This window comes from Meleagris gallopavo, chromosome 1 (assembly GCF_000146605.3).
Source record: "Meleagris gallopavo isolate NT-WF06-2002-E0010 breed Aviagen turkey brand Nicholas breeding stock chromosome 1, Turkey_5.1, whole genome shotgun sequence".
Classification (NCBI taxonomy): domain Eukaryota; kingdom Metazoa; phylum Chordata; class Aves; order Galliformes; family Phasianidae; genus Meleagris; species Meleagris gallopavo.
Window position 1 is genome coordinate 51,724,039 of NC_015011.2, and position 13,266 is coordinate 51,737,304.

Sequence of the window (13,266 nt, forward strand, 5' to 3'; positions counted from 1 at the left end):
AAAAAAAAAAAAAAAAGAGAGAGAAAGACAAAGCAACCAAAATAAGAAAAGCCAAAACTAAGTCTGTCTTAAAGAAATTGTTTCAGAGCTAATAATGTTAGATCCTGCCACAGCATATCGAAGTCACTGGGCAGAGCTCTGTTCACACTGCCTTGTTCACACTGCCTTGGAGCACAATCCAGCTGCAGAGTCAGAGGGAGGCACCCATGGCTAACCTTTGCTGTCTCTCGACAGAGGTTTAATTACACACTGCCAAGGCTGATTGTCAGTCATATATGATCTAGAAAGATAACGAGTTACGCAAGACGACTGGAGCCCAAGTTATGGCACTTGGACCTTACTAATCAGTCACATAGTCATGGAAGGTTCAGGTGGTGGTCAAGCAGAAGCGCTTATGAGACCTGATAACAACAATGAATCACCAAGACATTATGTGGAAAACCCAAATATCTAGTGAGACATGCATGTGTCACAAGGTGTATTTGACTACAGTGTTTTTAGTGTATCACACTTCCCACTTTCCCTTCTCCCTGGGACTTCTTCCCAATCTGATCCCCAGCATCTGCACCGTCAGTTGTACTGGCACAATGGTTTGAGCAATGATCAGAACTAGCTAAAAAACAATCAGGCAAAATAAATTAATTAATATCCAGTAGTAAACTGTAGTGTAAACACAGCCTGATAATTCTGCTCTATTACACTGTGTGGAAACTATTATAATCTTATTAGCAAAGAATACAAATCAGGTGCTTTAATGGCATTTTGAAGATGTGCCTTTAAATACTACATCAACTATTTAATTTTGCAAGGATCAGAAGGGAATCATAATGAAGCATAGTATGTCCTTCAGCCTTTGAATACAAATACATTACATCTGCTTCCAACATGAAGGAAAAGAGAAGACTCTTCAATTTTCTTACAGAGTAACTCGAAAATAATTATGATGCAAACAAAAAATATAAATTGTTCCCAATGAGCAGTTGAAGAATGGATCTTTTAAAACTTACAAATTACTTCTTGCCTTCCTTTCTCCTCTTTTCTTTTCAGTCCTAATCTTGCCAAGCCTCACAAATCCACTGAGCCACAAGTATAAAAATACTTGTCTTCCATTAAATGTGTCTATCAATGCTTTTAACAACAAGAGTAAACTACAACTGAACTTGTTTTTAGGAATTGGAAGAGCAAAGATCTGCATGACATTCTCTTGTCCCTGCCAGTCACCAATGCTCTTCTCTTCATACTGATGCACACATTTGTATTTATAATGGTGTTTTCCCAACTCAGTTGGGAAGAAAGGCCTGGGGATTCCCCGAAACAGAGGAAAGTACATTAGAGCTTTCAGGGACAGGAGTTTCCATGAGTTATTAGGAAAGAGGAGCAGGCACTATATCTTTGACAAATTAGTTGGACAAATGACCTCCTTCAGAGGTCCTGGAAGTCACTTCTGAAAGGCCTCTCCACAGAGCCTGATTCAAGGTGAGGAATACAGCAGAGCTGCCAGTGTATTGACAGGACGTTTAATGAGATAATTACTCTGTCTTGTTTGCATAATGATTACTGGCTTAGAATATCTGCAGCCCAGAGGGAAAGAAGAAAAAAAAAAAAGAAAAGCATTTCTGTCTACCATGTCTGCCTGGCCAATAGCAAAAGCAACACAAAGGCCACCTGGGCACCATGATGCAGAGTAGAAGAGGAGATGGGCTTGGCCACAGCCAATGCTGACTCCTGCAGCTGCAGCTGCTGTTCTGCCAAGTCTCAGAGTTTCTGCTGTTTGAGGGTTCCTTGCTCTCAGTCTCCTCTGGCCTTTAGAGGTCTCCATGTCCTACTCAGCTTCAGGCAGGATGGCAAGGGCAGCTGGAAGGGCTGTGTGGTGCAGCTGGGAGGTGAGAAACACCCTGCACCAAGGTCACTGGATGCAGCCCTGGAAGACAGGCCGATGTCCTGAGGAGAAACTGAAAAGTTTTATGGAGGGAGTGAAACTCTGTAGTCACCTAATCTGAGCTACACTTCGCCATACCTCTCAACCCTACAGGGGAACTAACTGTGATGGATTTCTCTAGTTATGCCCTATCCTGTGATCTAGATGTGGTCATAAACTGGACATAATTTTGAATAGCTTTTTTTTTTAATCTGAAATTCTACTAGATGAACACACCTATGTTCTAGAAAGATTTAAAAAAAGGTTTTTAGTAGTCACAGCATCAGAGCTTGTAGAATTACCAAGTGCTTATTTCACCATGGCCCCTTAAGTTGTGTGGGAATAAGCCTTCAGCTCTAGATCTGCTCTCATACTCCAAACTTTAAAGTGGTTTGTCAACAAGCACGGAGTTTTACTGCATACTCTGCACAGGAACTAGTGTTTCTTCTACAAAAGTTTGCTTGGAAAAAGCAAACAAAAGTTTGCAAAAAGCAAACAAAAATACAAAAGTTATGCCTTTGGAATAAGTCCCTGCTGTATGTACACTTAGAGATGTGGTGGATGCTCCATCTTTGGAGACTGGTCCTGATCAAGGTCAGGCTGGAGGGGTTCTGAGCACCCTGATCTAGCTGTAGCTGCTCATGTTCAAAGCAGGGATTTGGACTAGATGACCTTTAAAGATCTTTTCCAACTCATGATCCTATGATGAAACAGAGATGTGCTATGACCCAGACTACTGCCTGAGCCATGCACCAACTTGTATGGCACAGCTGCAACTGTCACACTCACTTTTATTCATGGCTGCTGTTTCTTAGGGCAGATGTAGAAAAAAGTAAAATTACCTGTGAGCAAAAGGATATAAAAATTTGGATAATGCAATTACCAAAGGGCAACAAAGTTTCAGTGGATTTACAAGAGATCCTATTGAAAAATGAATACTTAGAAGTGATGACGGACATAATTTCACAGTTCCTGTGACAAAGGAGGAACTCTCGTTATGAGTACAGATGTTATCACCCCTCTAGATTATGTATTCATTGTTCTGAGAGGGAAGAGTTTCTCCTCTTTTCCTGTAGCATCTCTGCCATATGTTTCAGTACCTAGCTGCTCATCTGACCTAGTAGACCAAGAGGAAGTGATTTCAACCAGCAGATTTAACAAGTAAAAGCCATACCTGAGATAGGTCAAGAGGCTGACTAATAGCCACTGAATTTCCTATTTCTAGTTTGCTAGTTGATGATGTTAGCCAGATATTACATCTATCACAAAACTGTTTCAGTGGAGTTGATGGGATAATGTTCCATCTTTCTAAAGAAAACCCTCAGTGCCTTGACACTGTCTCCAAGTAAATGCTGAAGTCTACATGGTTCATTGACACTTTTATTTGTAGAAGCTATCTTGCAGAACGTTGTCTTAAACACACTACCATCCAACAAACCCTGTTTTTTTTTTTTTTTTTCAAATGAAGCCTATATCTTATAACACTTCAGTGTCTTGTGTCAACTGGTCATATCAACTTAGAAAACAAATCACAAGTTTAAAACAGTCTCCCTAAGGCAAGAGAGACTAGCTCTTTCTGTCAGAATGAAGATTAGCAGATAAAACAGGAATCTGATGCTCATGCTCAGGAAGGCCTGCTCTAGAACCTGGTGGCAACTAACTAGAAGCAAGATTCGTGTGCTGAATCTCCCCTACACCTGGCAGCATGGCACTGCTGGTTATCCATATGTTTGACACTGAGAAGTGTAATCCTGCTGAAGTGGTGTGAGGGCTGACTGCAGCAGTGCATTCAGAGCTTTTAAAGAACTGCAATGTTTGAATGAAAGCAAAGAAAAATCACCTTTTGAAGCCTCAATCCACTGTAAAAACAAGACCTCAGCAAGATCTCCTAGCCTGGCCCCACTACATTAAAAACAACGTTGTATCCATAATGTTACAGGACTTGGCAACCACTGGTTCCTATGAAGGGTGTTAAACTTAGCAAAATCAACCAAAATCAAGCAGAACAAGCTATTACAGCCAGCTAATCAAAACACAGGGAGATCTTCTAAAGTGTGGGTTTAAGCAGATGATATAATCTCCCTTCTCTCCACTGGCAAATGAAAGGTTTGTAAGACCACATCAGGGCTATCTTCCAAACACCGCTCTCTCTGATTTCCCCATTGCTTAGACATTCCCAGTTCACAAAACAGCTCCTCTTTGACTGCCAAGGTGGACCTGCCACACAGAGCCTGGTTTCCCTCTTTGGTGCCTCATTTGTTGTCATCAGCTGGCAGGGCACGTATCCTTCAGTTAGCAAGCACGAGCTGTCATGAACATCAAGCTCCACGGGAAATCATGCCGGTGTCCTCCTCGGTTCTACACAGCCATCTCCTGTTCTTCCAAGAGACCTGCTCCTCAGGGATGACAGTGACACATGGCCTTGGTGCAGATGGTAGAGCTGCTACCCTGACAAGCTGCCAGATACCTTGGTGTTTTGTTTGTTAATCTAACTTTATTTCGCTTCCAACAGGGCAAAATGTCGGGCACTCTTGTTGCAGTCTCATTTCTTTTGTTCTCATTTCTTGGCATACAGTTTTCTTGGAACTATTTCAGGGTTAATGGACATTGGTCCAAGGCCTTTACTAAATGTTGGCAGGAACATTTTCGTCCTTTTCCTTGCTCTCATGATTCTGGTGAAGCATAGTCAGATATGCCATGATATCATAAGAATGTGAAGAATGACTCTTCAATCTCCAAAAACAATTTTGTTTTGTTTTGCCACGTCTACACTCCTTGTGATCTTCCTACTAACCTATTTGGTAAAGTGCATTTTAAAAAAATGGCACACTCTGTTTGAAGAGGTAAAACAAAGATCACCACAGTTCATCATCATAACACTCATCTAGAATACGCGTGTTGGAAAACTGCATTTTACGAGATGTTGCTTTCTTGTTACTCCATATCAAGCTGAAGTTCTGCTAAATGTGATACGTTCATTTAAGTACTACATCCACAGGAGGTAATATTCCTTATTAGGAAGTTACATCCCAAATGTAGGGCAAGACAGTTGTAAATCCTAGAATACGGGATTGCTCAGTGAATTGATTCTGGCCTTTAGGGCAGCATCTAACCCAGATCAGACAGGTCTTCTGAAGTGCGGTACATTCCTTTCTTTGGGATCACATATATTACCATCATATTACCAGCTGAGCATGTTTGTTAATCAGGAGTAGCCTTTTCCATCTCTCAGTTACACATCACATGGTATTATCATTCTTTGACAAGCAATTTTCACCAGACCAGTAGTCACTAGTTATTTGGTGTATTAAGGCCATTCCTCATTTACAGTGAAGGAAATCTCCCTCAGTTCAATTTCAGCGCAGCGGCATTCTCTCACTTTTACCTAGGATCCTTAAGCTAATGACACCAGTATTTGACGAGTTCAGCTTTCCCAGAAGCTTAGACATTCTAAGGCACATAACTTACATGGTTGTGCAACTTACAGTCAAACTTATCATCAGTAGGATGGCTGCAAATACTGCATGCTTTCCAAGCACCAACTCTGCCTATAAAAAAAGAGTTCTGCATGCTTTCATAGCATGAAGCATTACGGATCCTCCGTCTTTCAGGGTCTGCTACATGTAAATGCTACCATCTTCTCCAATTTATCCACAAGTTCCTTTCAAGAAAATGCAGATATGCCTCTGCTGCTTCCAGTTCTATTCTCTCCCACTAGAAAGCACAGAGCTTCTTGATGTCCTTTTTGCTTCACATTTCATTGACTTCTTATATTACACAATTAATGTAAAGCACACTGGAGACCTCCTAAGAGGATGGCTTCACTCCTACGTGCCTGTCTCAACATCCATGATCCTCCTACTCTACAGCAGAAGTCAGCCTCCGTTCACAAGCTATTTGGGTTAGCATTCCCTCTGCTTCCATGGTCCCTCAGCTCACCAACATGCATGAGAAGACAAAGAGTCCTCAAATCCTTCATTCAGCTCTGCTTCGCCACTGCACAGGGTTAGAGTCAGTCAGCTCAACAGGAAGCCTGTGACTCAGCAAGCAACAGGATCTGCAGCGAGTGTCTGCAAAATGCTTCCCTCTGTCACAGGAGCTGATGGACCCAGCAGCCAAGCCAGCTTGGCACAGAAATGGAAGTGCATTGGTAATACAGGACCGCAAAGGTGATAAAAAAAATTGTGAGACATTGGTGGGAAATGCAAGAAACACTGGTTGTGGGGCTTGGGGTGGTGAGAGATGAAGGAGAAGGAGTGTTGTTGGAGAGGAGGTGAAAAAGAAACGAATGAGTAACAAGTAAAAGGATGTGTTAAAAATAAAGGGTGAGAGGAAAGAGAGTTACTATAGAGGAAAATTTTAGAAAATGGGGAGAAGAAGCAGTCATATCCTGGACTGGAACTACAGGGACCACAGAAACAGGACTTATTTCTCATAAGAAACAGTAACAGAGAAACAGACACTTACGTGCAGAGAAAACTGAGGTGTAAGGATGCAATCACAGCACTAAAAAAAGAGTCACTTGACTGAAGAAGAGTCAGAGATACTGTATTTACTGAAGTAAAGGCCACCTTCCCTCACTTAATGCACATCCATTCCAAATCTAGCAGTTGCTCGCTACTGCCAAAGGATGCAGCCATTACATTACTCACAACCATTTTGTGAGCAAATACAGCTCTAACCAGAAAGAAAAAATGAGCACTGTTTCTTTCAGCTCTCAAAAAGCACCCAGAGAATTAGCCAAAAGGACATTGATAAATCGTCATAATGTACTCCCACAAAGACAGCTACCTCACAGAACCTACCCGTGCACTTAGAGCAAGCATTTCATACTATTAAATTCACAGCTTAAATGTGCTTCCCAGAAAGTCTTCACTCAGTCCCACTGTGTCTAGACTTTCAGATTCACAAACTTTGCACGAATTTGGTTCCTTCCACGCTGTCTCTTCCACCCCTTTAGAAAGTACTATGAAACTGGACCAGTGCTTTTAAAACCACGAGCCTGGCTTTTCTGAGAAGCCTCCAGTCTCCTCTGAACAATATGCAAAGCAAACTCAGGGAGGGAACATGAGAAAAAAGAGAAGTCTTCTTTCCTCCTCCTCTTTTTTTTTTTTTGCCTAAGACTCACCAAAACAAGAGTCTAGTATTGAATATTCAGCACTGAATACTAACTGCTCAATAGATGGTCTGTTTGCAGAGCTCAAAGTGGAAATGACCCAGCAAGGAGAAGAGGTGAACACACTGCTCCATCCATGTGATTAAAATGCTCTGCAAAAGCAGTCCTCCCCAGTTCTCCCCACCTCTATTCAATGGAGGCCATTTGCTGCCCCTACCACAACTCATTAAAAAAAATGTTTGCATTAGAGGGGCCCCTGCACAAGTATTGTCCCCATGGCTCTGTGCTTAGGAATGTTAGCTCTGATGGTGGAAAACCTGTGCTAGCCAGCCTGTGTGACCAGTGGTACCTGTTACTGCTCCACTCAGGAGAAGGGGAAAGCAGAGCAGAGGGTATACCTGCTCTCCACCTGCAGGAGGCATGGAGTGAATTTCTCTGGCAGCTGCAGTGCTCTGCAGCAGGTCTTGGAGGCCTCTTTTCAGACAGCATCCATTCCCACCCCTTACCCCAAAGCCCAGAAGAAGCAGCCTTTAATGGACACTGCACACATTCCACAGGCCTGCTGTAGTTAGTGCAATAATTCCTACTTCGGTTCTCATGTCACCTTTTCCACCTATGGGATGTCCATCCCACCCACTTCAGGCATGCTTGCTGCTTGGGCTAGGTCTGGTGTGCAGAAGCGTGGAGCTGAAGCACCATGCCAAGGGCAAGGAAGGTTAAGGAGAAGCCTGCTGCATCTAGCTACGGCATGAGCCAGTGTACCTGAAGGAAGCTCCATCCTTGGAGGCATCCAAGGCCAGGTTGGATGGGCCCTGGTCAGTCTGGTGGGTGGCAGCCCTGCACAGAGGACAGGCATTAGGTGGAACTAGATGGGCTTTAAGTTCCCTTTTGACCCAAGCTGTTCTATAACCCTATGAAAGCCCACCACACAAACAGGAAACTCTTCTCACAGAGTGGCAGGTCATAGCTGGGCCCAGACAGGGCACCTGCAGAGCAGGACTCTGTGTCCACATTTGCTTGCACCACACTTCTATGGCCTGTATCAGGTCATTGTCACTTGAGGAGCAGCCAGGGATTTTGTTTCATTGTGTTGGATTTCACTTTCCCTGGAGCACTGGAGATGGCAACAGCTACAAGTGGGGTGCCTACAGGTTATACTGGGAAAAGCTGACATTAAATACTCATTTGCTTAATTAGGAAATCCTGCCTTATGAACAAAAACTGAATGTCAGATAAGGTGGAAATCACATAAGACAGCTTCTTGATGATTTCTTTTTTCCTCTGAAGGATAAGATTGGGCCTACTTCCTATGCCCATCCTGAAATTTTATTCAATGAATGACCTGTTTCTGCAAGATCCTACAATGTTAGAAAAAACACACAGCCTTTCCTGCTGGTCCTCTGACATGGGGAAGCTTTCAGTCTTGTAGGAAAGCATCGTGGGTTGAGGAAAGGATGATACACGGGGTCTTTTGAGTGAGGTAAGCATTGCTGCCACCAGGGAGGAACAGAACCCAGGACACAGGGGTTTCACACAGTGCTGGATGCCACCAGCTCCTGAGTCCCCATCAGTGAAATGCACTCTTGTCTGTGCTGCCCTTCTTCAGCTGCAACTGAGGATGTTTTAGCACTCTGATTTAACCCGTTATCACTGCACTTAGTTTTGTGCATATTTACATTTCTTTCCCACTACCTTCAAACTTCCCTTACTATTGTATGTTTTTTTGTTTGTTTGCTTGTTTTTTTTAAATCTGCTTTACAGATTTTACACAAGCCAGCTCACACCTGCTGCAGAGAAAATGGTAAATACACTGTTTGGTTGACTTAGTGGTCTCACGTGCACGCTTACATGCATGTAAGATATTTTTCATACAATGAAATGAGTTCTGTTCAATCTAATGCATTTTTAGGTCTTGTCCCAAATAGCCAAGCCAGTGAAAATAGCTAAAAATAACTACAAAGAAGAAAACAGGATAAAAAGAGCCTGACAGTAATTCTCTAAGCAGGGAAAGTTTTAGAAGAGAATAAAGCAAAGCTGAGCAACAAGTAGCAGTTTTATGTCTAGAGACAGCATTCCAGAAAACGACAAGAGTCATTTAGACAACAGTCTAAACTTGCAGTCCTTACTACCAAGGCAAATCTCCTTATCTTCTGGATATGATCTCAACAAGTAAATGAAGAACCCTGAAGAAAAGGATTCTGTATTTCTAAGCATTTGAGTTCATACCATAGGGCTCACAAGCAGCAGGAAATTTATAGAACGCTAGCCACTGCGTGCCTAGAAAACACGAGAAGTATCCCATTATACACGTCTGGTCTGCTGCTCCCAAGTTATCACTTCAAACTACTCATGCTGTACGTTTCATAGAACTTTCACAAACTGCTCCAGCTGTTAAAAATGTACTGTTTCCCATTACCATAATATTTGAGATCCTGAGAAAAAAATGCTCACGATAAGCTGCTAATTAATTGTGAATCTGTCATTCATAGCTGTGAATCATCCACTTGGTTGCTGTAACAAATTCAATTTTAGAGAAATTAAGTTCACTTACCAATAAAAGGGAACAAAGTGCTTAGCTGTAGCTGAAGGGAATGAGACAGCGCTGAGCCCTGCATTTCAGCCTTGAGACAATTTAAGCTGCAAATGCGCTTTTCCTTCGTTACTGGATGCAGCGAGAGCCAAGGTTCTATTTAACCCTCTCTACATTTTCTGATTTCAAGTTTATCAGAAAAGCAACAATGGGTCAAAAGTACTTCTAACCTATTATTTACACATGGAGAGCACGGAAGCAGGGCTCTTGCAGCAAGCTCTGCCACTTACTAAGCTTGATCTCTAGCACTGGCTAACATTTTGCTTCTAACAAACTGTTGGTTTTTTTTTTCTGCTTGCCTCCTGAGAGAAAATAAATGGGAAGGAAGACAGCCCAGGACTGCTAGTTATGCATGTGAAATAGAGGCAATTAAGTTATTACACATTTGCTGCCATTAGGAGGGATCGTCATGAGCTGACCCTGCGCACCTGCCCTTTGGGGCAGCCACGCAGGGGCTTTCAACAGGTGCTTCCCTCAGGGAGGAATTGCAGCACTGGGATCTCTGATAGCAAATTGTATCAGAGCTTTAAACACAAAAACTTCCACATGTATGCACTAGTGCGCAGGATCTAGCATAAGCATGTTTTCATACAAGCATAACAAAAAGCTTACAGAGGTCTCCATTCCTTCATCGACACCACATTCTCTTCCTGCTCTTGCTATCTATGGGATCGCTCAGCCATCAAATACCCTTTATGCTATCCATCCTCCTAACCCGAGTGTCAGCAATGCGATCGCCTCGGCTGCCGGGCTGCTGGGCTCCAGCAGGGCCGGATCGTACGGGGCATTCATTTCCAGACACAATGAAACCAATGGAAAATCCAGCGCAGATGCAGGGAAACGGACAAGCGGGTGAACTCGGAAAATTCGCAGACCTCCGGGCTCACGGAATTGTGAGCTAATTATTTAGACTTTAATGTCACATCAAGTATCCCCCAAAGGACTGACCCTATATTTGTATTGGTTACACGACAGCCCGCTGCGACTCTCAAGGCTTTGTTACAAAGCCCCACGCCCAGGCTGTATTTAAGGCCGCCTCTTCAAAAGTCCCCATGTGAAGAGGCACTAATGTTTCCCCACCGCACGCAGCCCGGTGCTCCCACGATGTCATCTATTTTACCACGGCAAAACCCCACGTATTGAAATGGCGTCCCAGGGGACACGTCCCTTCTGACTGCTCCAACTTGCAAAACGTGTAAATTAAGCTCAAAAAAACGCAAAACCGCTTCCATTTGGGGATGCTGCTGATTGTATGGGTGTGCAAACCTTCCTCCTCAGTGACAGCACCAGTGGCTGGAAAGCAGCCTGGTTTCCCACCAGCAAAAAACCTGACAATGCTGATGGGAGCACTGAGCTGTGCCTGAGGGCAGAGTCGCGGTGACTTTCTGTGGGACAGCTCTAATGCCCGGCACAGGGATCTCACAGCACACAGAGATCTCCTCTCACCACTTGCAGAAGTGTGGGACCACCGGGGCTGTGGGGCTCTCAGTGCAGTCCCATGGGCAAAAGTTTCATCTGCCTGAAGCTGGAGCCCCTTCTTTAACGAAGCTTTCACCCAAATAAAATCTTGAGGACTGTGAGCCCTAAACTGTGACTTAAATAAATGAAATAATTTCCTGCAGCCGTCCAGCTATTCTTATGTAAAATCTTGTTTCAGTTCCTCCTTTTCATCCCTTTACAGAGCTTTCCTTTAAGGCAGGTAAAGAGCGGACTGCGGAGCAGTGAAAGTCCCGCAATTCTACCTCCCGGTGTATTTTAGAATTCGGATAAGTAAATCATAAAATCATCCTTCTCTCTGTGTCAGACTTTGAAGGCAAACTTCTTCACTCGAGAGAATTCCGGCCAACTCACAAAGCCCTACAAAACCCCTCAGCCTGCCCAACGTCTGGAATGCACCCTCGGGAGCAGGGAGCAGCACAGCACTGGGATGGCTGTGAGCTGCGGCCCTGCTCCTGCTGCCAAGGAGTGGGCCCGGCTGCAGCCTGCAAGAAACAAAACGGTTTTGCTGCATTTTGTTTTGTTCCATTTCTTTCACATTAAACCGTGTTAAGATGTGAAATCACATGAGAGAAATAGCCAGGTTTGGTTGCGTTAAGAACCAGCGGTGCTTCTGCTGCGTGTTTGCATCATATCGAGTTTAGAATTCAAACAAATTGAAGGATCATCATAACGGCTCAGCAGGTGAGAACCTTTGTAAGCAAACTGCGGAGCGGTAAATAACTTTCTTCATTTTCTGGAACAAACACAAATCTCAGTTTGGGTTGCCTGAGAGCAACCCAAGGAAACAAAAACAACAGCAACTTCATCTATTAGTAAACCACGCTGCAACCGGTGAAGCAAACAATTTTCAGCAGCAAAAGAAACCACTCATTTGGATTTAAAAAAAAAAAAGTAAAAATAGAAGTCAGACTTTGGGCTGCACGCTTCAGTGTTACAGACACATTCTAAATTGTCCCAACTGCTTTTCCTGCCAGCTCTGAATGCTACCAGTATCGGTGATTTCATGAACCAAACAGAACGATGAAGGCCATTCATTCCCTTCTGCCTGTGCTGGACACTGGGACCCGTTACAACGGCAGGGCCATGGCAGCCCAGCACTGTGCTGATATCCTGCAGGCAGACCGGCAGCACGGAGAGCTCTTATGGCCTCATCCCAACCTCCCATCGGCACTGTAGGGCTCTCTGCTGAGTTCATGGTTTTTGGGCCCTCTCTGTAGGTTCAGTTCCACATCCCAGGGATCCCATCCAGGCAGCTCTCTGAAACCAGAGGTGCTCCTGCCTGGCTATGGCATGCTGCAGAGCATGGAGCCTCTGCCCGATGGCCACGGGACATTATTATTATTATTATTTCGAGATTAAGCGTTGGGGAGAAATTAAAACACGAGGGATTTTTTTCAATGAAGCCATATTTCTCCGCGATGCAAAAGGATCTTTACATAACAACTGCAACTCGGAGAAAAGCTAATTGGATTAAGTCCTCTGAAAGGGAGGTTAAGGTGTCTGAATGAGACAACCGCAAAGCCCCACTTCTCTTGCCATCTGTTTAGCAAGACTGAAGCGTTTTCTGATTAATATTATCTTAATCAATCATGCTGCCATTTATTACAGCCGCGCTGAACTTAAGGAATGGACATTGCGGAGCCTCTGCCCGAGGACGGGCGATGCCGAACTCAGGACTAGGGAACCCATTGCCTGCTTTGGTTTTTCGGTTTGGTTGTCGGGTCGGGCGGTTGCAGGCCCGTTCCTGACAACGAGAATCCGCCTGCAGTGCGCTCAGCGCCGTCCCGGCAGCGGCGGAGCGAAGCGGGACAGCTCCATCCGACGTCCGTAACTCGCTCACGGGCGGGACCCGAGCGCAGTTCCACTCAGAGCACTTTCTCCCCTCAACACTATAGGGATATCGTCCCGGGTGAGGGATGAAAGAGCCCCGGGATCCGTCGGGGAGCCGCAGGAAGCCGGGGCCGTCCCGCAGAGCCGTCGGGGAGGCGCGGGGGATCCGATCCGCTACGGGGCTGCGAGTCCCGGAGGTTCTGCCCAGGGAGGGAGGGAAACGGGGAAGGAGGAGGGCTCGCGTGCCGGCTCCGATCAGATAAATTCAAGCTGCAAAGGTTGTTTTGGCGGCTGCGTGCCGGTGTCCGGGCT